Source organism: Ochotona curzoniae, unplaced genomic scaffold (genome assembly GCF_017591425.1).
Source record: "Ochotona curzoniae isolate NIBS_2020 unplaced genomic scaffold, NIBS_Ocur_1.0 contig_3176, whole genome shotgun sequence".
NCBI classification, from domain to species: domain Eukaryota; kingdom Metazoa; phylum Chordata; class Mammalia; order Lagomorpha; family Ochotonidae; genus Ochotona; species Ochotona curzoniae.
The window spans coordinates 1,574,600-1,589,589 of NW_024465746.1; positions in this window are offsets into that span (position 1 = coordinate 1,574,600).

Here is a 14,990-nt window from a genome sequence, read left to right on the forward strand (position 1 = left end):
TGACCTCCTGCACCTGCAGCTTAGGACGTTGGAGGTCTACCTGCAGGGTCGATTCCCAGAAGTGAGATTTCTATATTAAAAGGAAAGTGTACATTTAAGTTCAAGAACTGATACACAAGCCCTTCTTTGTGGCTTTGCTTCTCCCCCAGAAGCCATGGGGCTTCTAGGGCTACCCCTTCACAGTAACTTTTTTTTTATTCTCTTCTCAGTAGGTTGAACTCCCCAAACACTGTTGTACTACTTTCAGAGTTACATAAGCCTGTGCTTGTTGGTCACAGGTGTAAGTAAGCTTTGGCTGCTTACTTGGTAACTCATTTTATTGCCTGTTCCTGCAGTTTTTCTCATCTGTCTTTGCTCACCATACTCCACTCTGGCTCAGGTGACCTTGATGAGAGAGGAAGCAACGACAATCATTTGTCTTTACCTGGAGGAAGCATCTTGGTACACCACTGATGACCAGGCCCTAACCTCTTTCCCGAAGTACTAGGTCCCTGACTCTACCATCCTACCGAGACCTCAAGGATGCTAGCCACCTCTAGTTTGTCCTGCCCAATCAGCATGATGTCATCAATGTGATGGGTCACTATGACCTGCTGTAGGACATTCAGATTCCCTCTGACTACATTACGACCGGGGGTAGACAAGTTCACGACGCCCTGGAACAAAACAGTAAATGAATGTTGTTGTGTTTTGCACAAATACAAAGTGTTCCTCAACAGCAGGTCAAAGAACATATTTGCCACACAGTGTGCGCCTTGTTAAAAGGCTTCAGCAACCACTCCTGTGCTGAACAGCTGTAGAGGAGCTACAGCTTGGCTAACTGGTGCTATTCCAAACCCTACCCTTTAAAGGGTCCAAACTGGCTCATCAAACGGAGATGCAAGGGGCAAGGCCCAGCACCCTGGATCGGTTGCGTTCTAATGGAAACGCTGAGATCTGGGATGTAATAGTGATTTTTCTGTTTTGGCTAAGGAGATGGGGACAGTTTTTAGGTGGTGCTGGCCAGCCTTTCAAACTGTGTCCAGAGATCAAGGACACCAAGACTGTGTTATTCCAGCTGCCAGTTACAAACTCAGGGTGCCTGTGTGATTCCAGCGGGCCAGTCGGAAGCATGCAAAGTAGATGTTTTAATCCAGACCCTGTGGGGGCAAAAGGGGACGACGTGTGGATGATTGTTTTAGATCTCCAGGTATTCACGTGGAGGAAGGTTCTGCTATAGTTTGCGTGTGGTTTCAGCGTATCCATCTCCCACCCCCGAAAGTTCGTGTTTGAAAGCTTGTCACAGAGCGGTGATGCTGGGAGGGGTGATGTAGACCTTTAATGGTTAGGACCTGATGGAAGGTCCATAGGGCACTGAGGGTGCTGCCCTCAGAAAGAATTAAGATCATTCTCACAGGACCCTGAGTTAATCCTCTGACGAGTCAGCTGTTTGGGGGATAAACCTGACCCCTAGCTTGCTTTCTTTTTCTTTCTTTCTTTTTTAATATTAGAAAGTCAGATATTCAGAGAGGAAGATCTTTTGTCCATTGATTCACTCCCCAAACAGCTGGGATGGCCAGAGTTGAGTTGATCTGAAGCCAGGAGCCCAGAGCCTCTTCCGGGTCTCCCACGCGGGTGCAGGGTCCCAAGGCATTGGGCTGTCCTCAACTGTTTTCCCAGGCTACAAGCAGGGAGCTGGATGGGAAGTGGAGCTGCTGGGATTAGGACAGGCACCCATATGGGACCCCACCACATGTAAGGTACTTTCGCTACAGCTAGGCTACCACGCTGAGCCCTTGTTTTCTGATTTTCTCAGCAATCATGCCTTGGTCCCACACATGCTTTTACCATTTGTAGCCTCCTTGCATGTAACCACCGTCTTATTCTCTTGGTCACTCTGAGGTCATGGGAAACTCTATTTACACCTTAAGGAAAGTCATTGAGAAAACATTCCTAGCCAGACGCTGGGATTCCTGAAAAAGGTGCTAAGTCTTGCTTAGCCCTCCAATCCCTTACTTCCGGTAGGGGGATGGGGATCCACTGTCCTGTGAGTGCCCAATCCTTTACTTCCTTGCATAAATCGCCCAGTAGATTGCAGTCTGTGTGATCCTGCCTTCCTCCTAGTGTTGGTGCATTTGACGCTGGTGGCCACTTCTCATGCACAAGGTATCTTTGAAGCACCACGTGACACTTGCCATGCAGTGATGCAGCCCAAAGGGCCAGAGACAGCATGATGCTGCTTGGACTTCAAGCTGCCCAAATGGGAGCTATGCCTACCTCCTCTTCTCGTATTAAGTACCTAGCCTTTCTAATTTTATTATGGTAATAGAAAATGAATTTATGTAGTCCTTATGTCCAAAAATCTTTGAAAAGAGGGTGTTTGTGTAACAATCAGTTAAACCCTGGCTGCTTGGCTTCTGATCCAGTTCCCAGCTGATGTATCTGAGAAGGCGGCAGATGACAACAGACCCTATGTGGGAGACCTAGATAAAGTTCCTCATCCTTGACTTGGACCTGGCCCAGGCTTGGCTGTTGTGCTCAATTGGAGAGTGAGCCAACAGATGAAGGTTTCCTTAGCTGCCTACTTTTCTTCCTCCATCTCTCTCTCTCTCATTTGGCCTTTAAATACATGTATTTGCTAAATCCCTGAAGTCTAGGTATTCCCTTTTCCTTGGCGTATAACGGCCCAAACAGTGGCTATGGGCTTCTTTGGGCAGTTCTTAGGGAATCACCTGTGTCTATTTTCCATTGTGTTTTTGCTTCCTTCCTTGGGAGGAGGACCTAGCCATCTCTTCAATCAATAGATTCTGAATGGCTCAAATAGCTAATCCTCCCTTTGCAAGTACCAGGATCCCATATGGGCACCAGTTCATACTCCAGCTGCTCCACTTTCCATCCCAGGCCCTGCTGGTGGCCTGGGAAAGCAGCAGAGGGTGGTCCAAATACTTAGGACCTTGCACAACTGTTGGGCAGACTAGGAAAAGGTTCTTGGCTTCTGGCTCCTGGCTTCAGATCGGCTCAGCTCCAGCCATTGCAGTCATTTGGGGAGTGAACCAGCAAATGGAAGATCTTTCTCTGTCTCTTTTGCTCTCTGTAAATCTGCCTTTCCAATAAAAATAAGTAACTCTTAAGAAAAAAGGACTTATGTCTGGAAACCCAGTGAAAGAACATGAGTTTTTTTCTTGGGGCAACTGCACACAGCCCCTCATTTCTGCACATCTTCTGCTACTCATCTGGAGTGAAATTGCAAGTTATTTCTCAATTTAGTCCTCAGAAATGCCTTTGGGTCAAATACCACTTGCAATATGTCCGCTTTCTTAAGAGTAAGATATGAATGTTTGATGAAAATGGTTTATAGATTATGAAGAAGAAAAAACTTGTGCTCCCTGATCTTACAATGCACAAAAATTGTTTCAGAATGCCTGAAAAAATTGTCATAGCAGCCAGTGTTTGGCACAACAAAGACATCCATGCATAACGCCCATCGAGGTACCTGGATCCAGTCTCCGGCTGCCTACGAACACAGACCCTCGAGGCAGAAACAATAGCCCAGCTCATCGGGTTCCTGCCAATCGTGGGGAGAACTTGGCTTATGTTCTCAGATCCAGACACCTCAGCAGGAACCTTGCTTTCTTTGCTTTCTTTGAAGTTAGGCAGAAAACAAGCTTCATTGACCTAACGCAGATGTCATTGTTGAGATGCTTGTTCCACGTGCAGGCACACATTACCCTGAAGTGTATCATGACGCAGATCAGTCATTGCTATTTTGGGTTGGAACACTTTATTTTCTCAACAGCATTTTGCCCCTTGATGTACTCGCTTCCTCGTGTCCAAAGTGGATGACTTGAAACAACACATATTTATTTTCTCTAAGATTACAAAGTCCAAACCCAGGTGGTGTTGGCAAGGCCACACTCCTCCTGGAAGCCCTGGGAAGAATCATCGTGTTACCGCTCCTGTCTCTTGGGGTAGCTCTGCCTTACCTCCAAACAGCCTCTTTGTCGGTGTTGAATCTTGTCTCTTTCTTTTTCTTTTTTTTTTCGAATGCTTGGGGTGGTACTTAGGGATCACACGGATAATTGAAAATGATCTCACAAGAATCTGAACTTGATCACATTCCCAAAGTTTCTTTTCCCAAATACAGAAACATTTACATTTTTCTGGAATTGTATCTTTGTATCCACCATTCGTCCACTACAGTTGATACTAATAACTTCCCCAGCACCTTAGCAATTTAGTTGAAATGATCTCTGACTGAAAAAGAACTTGAGGCACAGAAATGTAGGCATATAAAGAACTGTTTATGCAATACAACTACGGCTAGCTGAAAACGTAAAACATTCGATCAAAAAGGAGTTTTACGTAAAATGTAAAGGATTCCTCTGATTTTTATAAAAATGACTATTTGCAAAAAAATGATATTCTACCTAAATCATGTGTAAGCTTTTGAGTGGTTTCTACACAACTCTAGGCATATTTAAAAAAATATGGTTGAAACTTACCAAAAGTTCGAATACAAAGTATGCCAAAGGCAGACTTGTTTCCAAACACTCAGTTTTCTCCCACTGACTAGTATACTGGGCTTTGTTAACCGAAGGACAGCAAACCCCACCATGGGATTAAATATCTTGAGTTTCAGATGGACCCCTTCCTTGGCCATCCATATTATGTAATTTATCATGACATTGATAAGCATCATCTAGTTGCAACTATCAAGTTTCCCACAAAAGTCCCACAAGCAATACCACCTTGGGACTGCTAATGAATCTTAATAACCTATCTAGAAAGAAAACAGCAATGCTGTTGCTAGAGTGAGGCTCAGATGCTGGTATTTAGGAAGGGATAGGCCTTGAAGAAGCAAGGTCCTTGAAGCCAGGAGGAGCAAAGCCAGCACATCCCTTCATCCCATTTCCCCGTGGTGGCCGCCAGTGGTCTCCTTACCTACTGTCTATAGCTCCTCCCTATCATTTGGTAGCTGCACATTTTGTTCCAGGCCTACCAACCTGACTCTGAAAACCTAATGTTCACTCCACAGTTTTGGCAACTTCTGTGGTCTCTCCTGATTCCTTGGTTGTCTCTTTTAGGCTTCACCTAACTCTGTTGGTTTGTCCTGCTGCCTGGAATGAGAAGCCATTCTACACTCAGACCTTTGAGCTGTCCTCCTCAAAGGGGGGACACCCTGTCTATCAGCTCAAGCTCCATTGCTTCTGGGGAAGGAGCTTTGGGCTGTCTCACTGGAATTGTTGAGAAGGCATTTAATCTCCCCCTGTTATGAATTGGATATTAGTTTTGGCGTCTCCCTAAGGTCCATGTATTGGTCCCCAAACTCTTATGTTAATGGTCAGGAGAATAGATTAAGCATAGTAAGAACAAGACTTTATCTAATTATGTCACCTAGTCTCTTGGTTGTTAGGGCAGACCTGATTCAAATAAATACATAAATAAAATTCTTAAATAAATCCAGACAGAGAAGTCTGTACCTCCAAGTGGTAGCCCGGTCATAGAAACCTCCTGAACTCTTGCTAGACACTAGATCTGACTCCCATACTCTGGCAGATGCTGTAACATGACCTGGCCCACCTCCAGTCCTGGTTCAAAATACACTGGTAGGATACTTCCTGTCCCTATCCCCAGCTCTCATGCTTATGGCAGGTGTAGCTGCCTAGTCAGGTAGAGCCTTGCAGACCCCTACCAGGCCAGCACCAAGACCTGGCTCTCATGTGTGATGGTAACTGTATCAGTGACCTAGCCTGCCCTCTGCCCTGACTTCCATTTGTACCAACAGGTGTAGAAGCCTGGACTGGTCCACCCACAGATCCAGTTCTTGTGCTCTTGGCCTGGACAAGGCAAACCTCCAGAATCTGTAATATGTTGGCCCACTGGTTTGGCGTTCATACAAGCCAACAGGTGCTGCATCCTGGCCCAGCCTACACCCATTCCCTGACCCACATGTGTACTGGCCCCAGGAGATCCTCCGAGCATCCTCACCTGACTCACTCCAGCTCTAGATATTCTGTGTGTTGGCAAGTGTAATGGCCCAAACCAGGGAGACTTTCTGCGCCCCTCTTCTGCTCCATCACTGCTCTCTTACTGACATGTGTGTAATGGCCTGTTCTGGGGGAGGCCCTAGCTATCATTTTATACGTCTCTAGTATTCCTCAGTGGCCTCCTTCCAGTATGTTCCTAGTTTGAGGCACAGCCACAGCAGGAGGGCACAGTGGGCTTGGCAAGCCCCCTCACTCCTCCCCTCCCCCACAATCACATATATCACATAAATGCACACACATCAGATGAAAGTAGCAACCCCAAATGAAACGGCATTATGATTTGAATTTATAAATACTAAAAACAAATAAACAACTGAAGCCGGGTTGTGGTACAGAGACTTAAGTCACTTAGTACAATGCTGGTATCCCACATGGGTTTGGTTCACAACCAAGCAACTTCATGTCCAGTCCAGCTCCCTGTTCTTGTGCCCAAGAAAGCCATGGCTCATTTGCTGGAGCCGTGAACGTGGCTCAAATGCTTGAGCTCTCCCACCCATACAGAAGACCCAGTGGGATTCCTGGCTCCGGGCTTTCCTGGGCCCAGCAACTGGGGACATTTGCGAAGTGAACCAGCAACTAGATCTCTCTCAGGCTCCCTCCATCTGTCTCTTTCTCTGTATCTCTGCCTTTAACATAAATAAAATACATCTTAAAGATAAAAAAGCAGGAGGTTGGTATTATAGTGTAACAGGTAAACAGGCTGCCTGCAACATCAAGATCCCCTAACAGAAAGTCCTCAGACGCCAAAACAATTAAGGGATTAAATTGAACATGGGAAGAAGTCATTCAAATCTGCTGTTGCTGAATTCAGGTTCTGCCTGAATTCCAGTTGTCTGATCCCTTCCGATACCCTGACAGCCCAGCCCAGTCTTTGTTAACCAGCGTGATTTAAGAGTCACTTTGTTGAATGCTGTGCTGGGAGGCGGCCGGCCTCATCAGCCATTCCGCAGCTAAGAATCATTAGCTAACTGGTGACTTCCTCTGTGCCTTCCGAAAGCCAGTGAGAGATATTGATCGGTGAATCATTAGACTTGCATTTAGCTTTGCCTTCCAAGCACCAAGCGTCTGTGGCTTTCACAGGGCAGGAAAACAGAGAGGCAGCTTTTTATTCTCTTTTTCTCAAGACCTGTGTGTAAAGGGACTGCAGGAGACCAAAGATGTCTTACAGAAAGTGGAAACAGCAGTAAAATTGTCAGAAACTACAAACAAGAACCACACCACTCTACCTGGGTCAGCCCCATTCATATCTCATTCAAATTACTACGTTAACTAAGCCTGACCACGCAGAGTCCCTTAGTTCCCCCAAATTACAGTGTGGTGCAGGAACTGATGTATGCCGCAACCAACCAGAATCCCTCCTGAGACATTCTTGGGGGTTATTAAGGGACAGGCTCACGTTTGATCTGTAACCATGGGCTGCAGAAGCCATCAATAAGAAAGAGGAGTAGCCGAGACAGGAGATGGAAAACAATTGCGTCCTAATGAGGTTGTTTAGAGTCCTTCTACTCACTGGAAGCAGTTGATACCTCAGATTTGCCAGTTTGGAAATCCAGTCCTGTCTCCATCTTTGATGGAACAGGGTTCAGCAAGGTTTCTGTCGCTTGCAGGCAAAAACCCTTAGCACTGATGAACACACAGCGGCTCCTCTCCAAGCAAAGAACTGTCAGCAATTTACTCTCTATTCTTAGACTGTAATCTGAAGCCTGGAAGGGCCCAACTGTACACCCAGGGCAGGGAACCTCTGGCTAACACTCCGAGGCTCTGAGAACATCCCTGGCTTTGAGCCATTGAGTTCGCTTCCCTTGCTTCGGTTCTCCCACATGTGGTACTTTCTAGCACTTGTTTGCAATTCCTGGCAGTGTATAAACAGCTGAGATGTCCCGAGTATTCCAGTCATCGTTGTTCTTTCCATTATGTAAGTCAGCAGAAAAACACCAAAATTAGAATGAGAGAAAAGGGCCCGGCACAGTGGGCTAGCGGCTGAAGTCCTCACCATGCACATGCCAGGATCCCATGTGGTCACTGGTTCTAATCCCGGTGACCCTGCTTCCTGTTTAGCTCCCTGCTTGTGGCCTGGGAAAGCAGTCGAGGACGGCCCAAAGCCTTGGGACCCTGCACCTGCGTGGGAGACGCAGAGGAAGTTCCTGGCTCCTGGCTTCAGATCGGCTCAGCTCCAGCCGTTGTGGCTGCTTAGGGAGTGAATCATCGGACAGAGGATCTTCCTCTGTCTCTCCTCTTCTCTGTATATCTGACTTTCCCATAAAAATAACTCTTAAAAAAAAGAATGAAAGAAAAATATTCATATTTTGTGATTTTGCTCCATTACTTTATACCTTTGTTCAATGAAATAAAAATATAAATTATTTGATTTTAAGATTTTAAAACATTTTATTTAATTATTTGAAAAAGACAGGGAAAGGGAGGGGGAATAAGAAAAGGAGAGAGAGTTATCTCTTACTTCTCAGCTCACTCCCTAAACACCTGCTCAGCCAAGTCTGGATCAGAAGCCTAGAACCCAAGTACCTGCGCCATTATCGCTGCTTCCACAGTCTACTATGCCAGGAAGCTGGGACTGGGAGCAGGCAGGAGACTACCAGGCATTCGAACACTGCAGGTGGACATTCCAAGCAGATGGACTCCTGCTTTCAATATTTTCATCTCTTTTTTCTTTTTATTCACACGAAAGAGCAAAACAACTCCTTTCCGTGTTCTGGCCTCCTCCCCTACACATTGATAAACCGGATGAAAGTTTTCTTTCTCATGATGCTGGCCGCTCAGGTTATAAGATGGAGAGGCACGGATCAGCATTCCCGACCCTATACTTCTCATTCTCAAGGACAAAGAACCCACTAGAATGCAAGGCTGTAGAAAAATCTCCGTTTTTTATGTATTTGTTTTCAGATTTTATTTGATTGAGGCCCAAGAACAGATCACCCATCTATCTACTTCCCGAATACTAAAAACGGCTAGGGCTGGTCTGTATCTGGGGCAGGAGGGTGATTAAGTTTTCCTACATGGGTGGCTGGAGCCCAATTAGTTGAGCATCAGCTGTTTCCTCATTGGGTGTTTGTCAGTAGGAAGCTGTAGAACCCAGAAGATACACTGGACAACCAGATCAATAAGACTCAGCAGAGCACCTGATCCGACTTCCTGATAAGCATGCTGGGACAAGTTGAAAGAACCTTGAAATAATTATCATCATCACCATCATCATCATCATAATAAAGTGAGTTTCTGACTTGGCTTGGAAGGAAGCTGTTTGCAGATTCTGGGGGAGTTAGGAAGAAGAGGAGGAAGCTCCCTAAGTAGGAGTTTGGACAATTAACTCAGCCATAGAAAAGTTACAGAAGTGTGTGTGTGTGTGTGTGTGTGTGTGTGTGTGTGTGTGTGTGTGTGAATCAGACTTGTCAAGTGCACAGGACTAGAAATCTGACTTTTCAACAAACACCACAGAAGATTTTGATGACCTCAAGCTGGATTTCCATAAGTTCAAGATCTCCTTTTGTTTGCTTACCACCCTCCTGCGTGCGGGAAAGAAGAGAACTCAACAGACACTGCTTCTCCAAGCAGAGTGCTCAGACAGGAGCAACGAGATGAGTGAAGTGTGTGTCCCCTGAGGTGCTACTGCTTAACTGACCTGGGCGACCCAAGACATCTTCCAGGGAGGAAGACTCCCTTGCTGAGATGCTGCCCTCTGACACCCTGGGCTCTCTGGTTATCACAGCATCCTCAAGGGTACATTTGTGGAACTGTGGCACTGTCCAGCAGTGTTTCTGGTCCTTGCCAGGCCCCCAGGTGGTTTCCAAAGATGTGTTCCGCACTATGCTACTCTGACACCCACCCTCAGAGTGAGTCACTGGGGACCCTGTGCCTTCATTAAAAGGGACTTTTCTGTAAACGCATCCCTGGAGGAGTGCGACCTCAGCTGTGAGCCTTGTCCAACAGGCAGGACCTCAGAAGGTGACTATTCGCCTAGTGCCTTTACAGAGATGATTAAGCAAAGAGGCTGTTAATTGGACCCCAAGCCAGCCTGTGTGGGGTCCTTACATGAAGTTGAGACACAACAAGAGACACCAGGATTGCCCGGGACACAAAGGCCATAGAGACACATTTGGGAACAGAGCAGCAAAAAGTGGCCAGCTATAAAAGCCAAGGAGAGCAGCCTTGGGAGAAACTAAGCCAGCAGAGCCCTTTTGCGCCCAGCTCGGGAAAGGCAGGCAACAAGTGTGTGGACAGACGTGTGGTGTGTAAGCCAGCTGGGGTCCTTTGTCAGGGGAGCTCAGGCAGATGAGTGCATGGCGACAGTTGCACGATGGCATCCCATAGGGCTGGTAGCAGTCTGAACTTTGACCAGGAGTGCATGCCAGGCTTCCCCTACACCCCCTAATACATCTTGGTTACACTTCTCTGTGTATTTCCCAGTAGCAAAAAGAAAACCATGCTTGCTTCTACTCTGTTCTTACTCTACCGTGAGCTGTGTCTTTCACTTTATTTTCTCTGTGAGTATTCTGTTTTTCTTCCATTTCAGAGAACTTTTTCTGTTGCAGGGTGCGAGCAAGATCACACCAGACATAAGGCTTATTAAGCAGTCTTTATTAACCAAGCTTGGTGATAATAGAGTACAATAGCAAATCACAAGTCCATACAGCAATCCAACCAATCATAACCCCAAAAGGAACAAATGGTCATTACCCTCAAGTCCATTCATTAAGCAGAAGACCTTTGTCCCAGCTTCCCCAGCAATGTAAGTTATCCTAAGAGACATGCAACAAATAACCTGGACACACTTACAAAGCTGCAGACATTCACCTTTCCCTGGCTTCTCTGCCCACATTCCATCACTGCTAGGCCTCACCTCTCCTGCAACTCCTGATAGTATACAAACCAGAAACAACATTATTATAACCATTGCTCCATCTAAGCAGTACACAGGGACCATGCTCAGGGGATCTCCTATCCTGGGTCAGCCAAGAGTTGAGATGCTAGCATAATGGAAGCACCTGGCCAGAAAGAGAATGAGCCCCTGTTTCCTGGGCCCTTTAAAGGGGCTTGTGAGGGGAGTGGTTACAAGACAATGCAATACCATCCCCTCTCAGTTGATAGGTGAGTCATAGGTGGACAGGAGCGAATACCTAAGTGTTGTGAGTTAAGGAGTCAATTGGTGCTCATTGGGATGGGCAGGAACAGGAACTGGGCTTATAGCTGAAAATGCTTAGACTAATTGAACTTGTCTGCATCCAATATCCTGGCTAAATTAGGACGTGGGGGAAGTGGTTGAGGATTGAATTATCATTCCATTGCTCTTAGGTCCCACCTTCAGAACAGAGGGTAGGGGACCCAACCAAGTTTCATTTGCCCACTATCACTGGCTACACCCCATAACATTTCCAGTAGTTACATTAAATCCTGTCATACATTGGCAAAAAGTATTCACTGCTGTTAACTTTGCTTATAATTTGACATGGGAAAGTATAACATTTTTCTGTGTTCAAGTTTATTTCATTCATTGCATTGTGTTTGAAAAATTATTTCTCCACCAACGATCAGACACATTTACATTTTCATCCACTTTTTGTGATTCCACTTTTAATTTTTTATTCTTTAATCCAATTTGGTTCCATTTTTTATTTTTTATTCTTTAATCCAACTTACATTTACTTTGGAGTCTGGTATGCAAATAGGATGTAAAGTGACTATTTTTCTCATATATCAGATTTCACTATATAACTTTTTGAAAACAATTCACTCACATTCCATCCTGTTGAAATATTTCCCTTTTTACCCATAACTATTTCATGTATCACTACTCCTCTCTTACGTATTATCACTTTACCAAGGTCTGAGTCTTGATAACTGCTACGATTTGCAACCTTTTTTTCCCTCTTCATCTTATAATTACTTATAATTATAATTCATCTTGTAATTGCTGATTTAACCACTTGGTAAGACTGATTTCACTGCTTTTAAGACATTCTCTATTAACATAATAGGAAAATATATTAAATAACCTGTTTTCAAATCTATCATGATTCATGAATTTTTAAAAACTTTTGTCCAGTTCCCCCTTGAAATAATGGCTGGAATTACATTATCTACTAATTATTGGGATGGATCAACATCTTTCAGTCTTTCCTCTGAGGAAAATGCACTGCCCTCCTTAGTTCAGATGCACCTGTCATCGCCCAGTGTGAGATGTAGTCCGACTCACCTCCGCTGTCCTTCTTAAACACCATTTATTTGAGAGATGCAAAGTACAAGGTTGACAGAGAGAGCGCCCCGTCTGGACTCCATCCCCAAGGACCCACAGTGACTAGGAGGGGAGAAGGGATGGCAAAGCCAGAACCCAGGAACTCAGTACAGGGGTGCAGGAAACAAAGACCTGAGCCTGCTTGTCCCCGGGGGGTCTGCCTCAGCAGGAAGCTGGAGCTGGAAGCCAGAGCAGGAACTGAACCAGGTCACCATCCACACTGTGGGCATCACACTGTCACCCTGTCACCATGACCGTGAGGTCACATGCCCATGCCATCCTTCCTTCTTGTTAGGACCATCACTAGACATTTTATTGCCCCTATTAGGATTGAGGCGCGCTTTTTTTGCCATAATAATTCCCAACTTTTTGTCACTAAATTACATGGATCTATTGATTTGCAGATTTTCCGAAGCATACTGATACTTTGTTGAGTGTGCTTTTTAATGTAAACAGGCTTTCCACTGATTAAGGCTCTGGTTAGGTCACCGTTACTGTCACCCAATATGAATATCTGGAATCTTCCTTTTAAGTTAAGCTTTAGAGGCAACACCATTGTTTGTTTTTCTTTTTTTAAGTGCATGCCTCTTTTTTTTTTTCTTTAAACAGACATGCCTCTTTCTTATTCAGCAAAATGGAATGTCCACATTCAAGCTTATTGCCAGAGAGTGTAACTTTAAGCTGGCTGCTATTCAACAATTACCCAAATTGTCAAGAGAAGTGGTACTCAGAGTGAATAATTTGAAGGACATAAATAAATTTCTAGGCAATTTAGACTTTATCCCTGGATCAAAGCAGAGTCACATGCTGCCTGCTGTGAATTCTCCCCTGGACTTAACATTCAGAACAGCACTAAACCACGTGAAACATTTACTCGCACAACTACGTTTTTGAGATCATAGTCCATGACATCAGTTAGAAGCTTAGCCATGAGGGCACTTCAAAACATTCATGAAAAATGAAATTAAATCTAGGTTTATTTTGGTGCAAACTATTTTTAAATCTACGCAGGGTTTTCACACTATGACTTTTTCATGAACTTTCTGAAGATACCTCATAGGCAGGAATTTCAAAAGTTTTTGCACCAAAATAAACTCACTTTTAAATTCCATTTTCCATGAGTATTTTTTTTAAGATTTATTTATTTTATTGGAAAGGCAGCTATACAGAAAGGAGAGACAGAGAGAAAGATCTTCCGTCCGATGATTCACTCCCTAAGTGACCACAACGGCTGGAGCTGAGCCAGGAGCTCTTCCGGGTCTCCCATGCAGGTGCAGGGTCCCAAGGCTTTGGGTCATGCTCAACTGCTTTCCCAGGCCACAAGCAGGGAGCTGGACGGGAAGCAGGGCCACCGGGACTAGAACCAGCGCCCATATGGGATTCCGGTGCTTGCAAGGCGAGGACTTTAACCATTAGGCTATCGCACCAGGATGCCATGAATGTTTTACATACTATAAGAACATTGTCTTTAATACATTAGTACCCACAAAAAAGCAATCAATATTAGTCACTGATGCCAGATTTCAAGGTTCTCGGTCCTTCAAATTATAGACTGTAAAAAAATGTGTGGGGCTCAGTAATTTGCCTCTGGCATGACAAGGGTTTAATTAAAGTCTGACTATGGAAGAAGTATTGGATGCGGCAGCTATATTTCTGCATCCTATTTCAGAGTGCCTTATTCAAACCCCATCTGTCTGCTGCTGATCCAGCTTCCTGCTAATGCGCACCGCAGAAGGCAGCAGGTGACAGACAACTCGAGCTCTGTCATTGCTGTAAGAGCTCCAGATGGAGTTTTGGGCTCCTGGCTTTGGCCTGGCCAGACCTTGGCTGTAGCAGGCATTTGGGGGAGTGAACCAACAGAGGTAGGTCTCTGCTTTTCAAATAAAAAGGAAAATAAATTGAATAAAAATTTAAATCTAGGCTTGTACGTCTAAGTGTGATATCGGATTTCCTTTTGACACCCTAAGTCAAAAGCCTCTTAGGGTTTCCCAATTGTTGCTTGAAATTTACCCACCTACTGTTTAGCAATGATCTAAATTTTATCTTCAAGGTTCCTGTTTTCTTCAAAAGGCTGAGAACTCTTCACACAGGTACAGAAGGAGCACAGAGCCACAAACCGCAAGGTAATGCAACCTGGGCATGCAGAGAAGAAATAAACAAAAACAAACAACAAACACAACACAACAAACCTCAGCCTGTGAACCAAAGAGAAGGGAGTCCTGTCTGAAATGAGGGGTCCACCGACTCTGGATATTTGGTGTCACTTGACCAGACCCATCTGACTCGACATCTCCATAAAGAGCCTGATTGTAGGCACACCCAGCTGAGCTCGTCTCATCAGGGCTTCCATTGATCAGCTTTGCCCGCTGAGTTCATACGCCTGTCCCCAGACCCTCCAGCAGGGAAACAGGCTTGAGTTATAATCCCTGACTCATTTGCTGATTGGCCAGACAACTAAAACCTTTGCTTTTGCCAAAGACTGATGACACAGACCGCACTTTGTGCACACCAGGTAGAAACCTACCTTGTTGAAGTTGTCAGTACCTGTTAACCAGCCTTACTCAATATAAAAAAACAGGAACACATCCAAGCACAAAAAAAACAGTCTCAGCTCAGAGGTAAAGATCAGCTGGGATGCATACCCCAGCAGCAAAAGAAAAGTCCATTGACACAAAACTAGGCAAGCGACATACTTGTAAGCTTGGATTGTGCATCTT